The sequence below is a fragment of the Piliocolobus tephrosceles genome, unplaced genomic scaffold (genome assembly GCF_002776525.5).
Source record: "Piliocolobus tephrosceles isolate RC106 unplaced genomic scaffold, ASM277652v3 unscaffolded_36928, whole genome shotgun sequence".
NCBI classification, from domain to species: domain Eukaryota; kingdom Metazoa; phylum Chordata; class Mammalia; order Primates; family Cercopithecidae; genus Piliocolobus; species Piliocolobus tephrosceles.
Genome location: NW_022320896.1, coordinates 5,682 through 8,765, shown reverse-complemented (window position 1 = coordinate 8,765; position 3,084 = coordinate 5,682). Strand labels below are relative to the sequence as shown.

At 45.6% G+C, this 3,084-nt stretch overlaps 1 pseudogene; it reads right to left on the bottom strand.

The window, feature by feature from the left end:
• Nucleotides 1-1,931: 1,931 nt before the first annotated feature.
• On the bottom strand, nucleotides 1,932-2,884 carry LOC113222972 (annotated as a pseudogene).
• Nucleotides 2,885-3,084: the final 200 nt, after the last annotated feature.

The window sequence follows — 3,084 nt, the reverse complement described above, 5'->3', positions numbered from 1 at the left end:
ATATCCTTTCCCCACTTTTTGATGGGGTTGTTTGTTTTTTTCTTGTAAATTTGTTTGAGTTCTTTGTAGATTCTGGATATTAGCCCTTTGTCAGATGAGTAGATTGCAAAAATTTTCTCCTATTCTGTAGGTTGCCTGTTCACTCTGATGGTAGTTTCTTTTGCTGTGCAGAAGCTCTTTAGTTTAATGAGATCCCATTTGTCAATTTTGGCTTTTGCTGCCATTGCTTTTGGTGTTTTAGACATGAAGTCCTTGCCCATGCCTATGTCCTGAATGGTACTACCTAGATTTTCTTCTAGGGTTTTTATGGTATTAGGTCTAACATTTAAGTCTCTAATCCATCTTGAATTAATCTTCGTATAAGGAGTAAGGAAAGGATCCAGTTTCAGCTTTCTACTTATGGCTGAGGCTAACCTTATTTTTTTAATCACCATGCATTCTTGCTGTAACAATTTACTGACTGATTTGCATTTCCTGCATTTTGCTTGTTCTGTGTTTCTTCCAACACCTCATCTTCAAAGGTTTTCTTCTTAAACATAATCTATTCTGTAGTGGCTTAAATATTTAACACCTATTTATACATGTTTTTGATAAATTTTCAAAAGTAATTAATAAATGCATTTACCCAATAAAGAAGACCACTTGTGATAAGAGCTTGACTTCTGCTTTAAACTCTTCAACTTGATAAAAAGTAATAAATATTTTAAAGCGTATTGATATTTTAAATGTATTAATCAAAATTATTTAGACTTCAGTTCCAATGTATTATATTATGTTATATATTAACACTATCATAACGTATATATTCTTCAGAAAATTACTTTTTATTTAAGATTATGTATTTAAAGCTTTTCCATGTTGATAAACTGATACAATAATACTGTTTTTTAAAATAACAGTATTATTACGGTCGTCAATTTGCTATTTGAGCAGGGCTTTGCAGGAACAGCTTGTCTTTGTTATACTTAGCATTACTTAGGGTTACTCTGAAGCTGGAGGTTAAATCACCAGTTTGTTCGCTCATATACCTGGTAGTTGATGCTGGCTGTCAGCAGGGTCCTTAGCTAGACCTATGTGCCTAAACACGTCAACATGACTTCTTCATGTAGCCTTGGCCTCTTCATAACATGACGTCTGAGTTCCAAAAGGCAAGCGTCCTAAAAAAAAGTCAAGAGGAAGTTGCACTGTCTTTCTAAGCTGGTCTAATATATTACTTAGTCTCACTTCTGCTACATTTTATTTATTCATTCATTCATTCATTCATTCATTCATTCATTCATTCATTCTCCCCCTTCGCATCCTGTGTTTATTGTTTCGCAGCAGGATGCCCAACATAGAACATAATTGCAAGTACTCGGCTGTGCAAAAGAGGGGCTAGTGCTTAAGTACAAATGGGGAACATGATTCTTTTGTTTTAAATGAATACTTAAACACGACTTGGATCCTACAAGCATCTGGACTCTAGGTCTGAGCATTGGAGTGCCTCGCCCCTGGGCCCACAAGGACACCCTGGTTCCCTTCCCCCAGTGATCAAGACATGGAATCCGGTACCAATGGCTGGATCATAATGTGCTCTTTTTCTCTTTTCTTTTCCTTTTTTTTTTTTTTTTTTTTTTTTTTTTGAGACGTAAGTCTCGCTCTGTTGCCCAGGCTGAAGTGCAGTGTCGCAATCTTGGCTCACTGCAAGGTCCGCCTCCCGGATTCACGCCATTCTCCTGCCTCAGCCTCGTGAGTGAGTAGCTGGGACTACAGGCGCCCGTCACCACGCCTGGCCAATGCTTCCCTTTTCTAGAGCCTTCCCTGGCCATCTACAGGCAGGGTCCGGCTGGGAAAAAGATGACTGGAATTTCTCGAACGTCGATGGTTTGCACACTTCAGGATTCTACGTGGTTCTCTTGGTTCCTTGGTGTGTGTGGAGGATGCCAAGGCCCTTAGCTGACCTTCTTCAGCTCGTCATACAGGACCAGCACGAAACCCGCCCCCACTCCATGCCTCTGAGGACATTGGACCAGGCACCCTTGAAAAAGGCCTTGGCCACCTCCTCTCTTAAGATCTTCCTCCAACAGTCTTTGGTGCCCGTGTACATGACGTCAGCTCCTTTGCGTCCGGACTGCGTCATCATCTGCCGCCGCACTGTGTCGAAGGGGTAGGACACCACGCCAGTCATGGCCGTCACGGTCTGCACGATCATCCAGCTCAGCAGGATGTGCGTGTTCTTGAGGTCGGGGAGCATGCCTTTGGCCGTATCGTACACCCTGAAGCAGGCGGCCTGGTAGATGATGATGCCTTGCACGGAGATGCCGAAACCCTGGTACAGGCCCCGGATACCGTAGGACTTGGGGATCTTCACCAGGCAGTCTCCCAGGCCTCGGAACTTGCTCTCCATGCCCACTTTTCCACGTCGGCTGCCAGGCGGGTCCTGGTGATATCCAGGGGATACACGACTGCCGCGGTGGCAGAGGCCAGGTTGCCTGCAAAGTACCTCCAGAACTGCGTGTGCTTGTCCACGCCCCCCCAGGAAGATCTGCTTGTACTTATCCTTGAAGGCGAAATTGAGGGCTTGCGTGGGGAAGGAGTGGATGACATTGGCCAGGTTGCCCCTCTAGAAGGACAGCACGCCCTGATCCTTGGGGATGCGGACGATGCAGTCCACCATGCCCTTGCATTGCTTCTCGGCGGCGACCAACATGCTGGCGTGCTGCACCTGCAGCTGCAGCTGGACCCGCTTGATCGATGCCACGGCTGTCTTGGACAGAGCGGCGGTGATGCCTCCGGCCAGGAAGTCCTTGGTGAAGGAGGTGGCTTGTTCCGTCATGGTGGCTGGGAGGGCAGTGGAGCGGGCGGACAGCCGGAGAGCGGGCGCAGAGAGTGAAGGGAGGGCATCGCTGGCTCAGCCCTGCCGCCACCAGAACCTAAAGTAGCTACATTCTATTTATTAATTATGATCTCCAAAGGTCCCCACCTCCTTATAGAAGAGAGGCAAGATTCTGGAAGAGTAGGTTGGACTGAGATATTGCTCTGACCATTATGAAAAATATAGCCTACCACAGTGTTCCTTGTCATCAAAACAGCTCTTATTCTGCT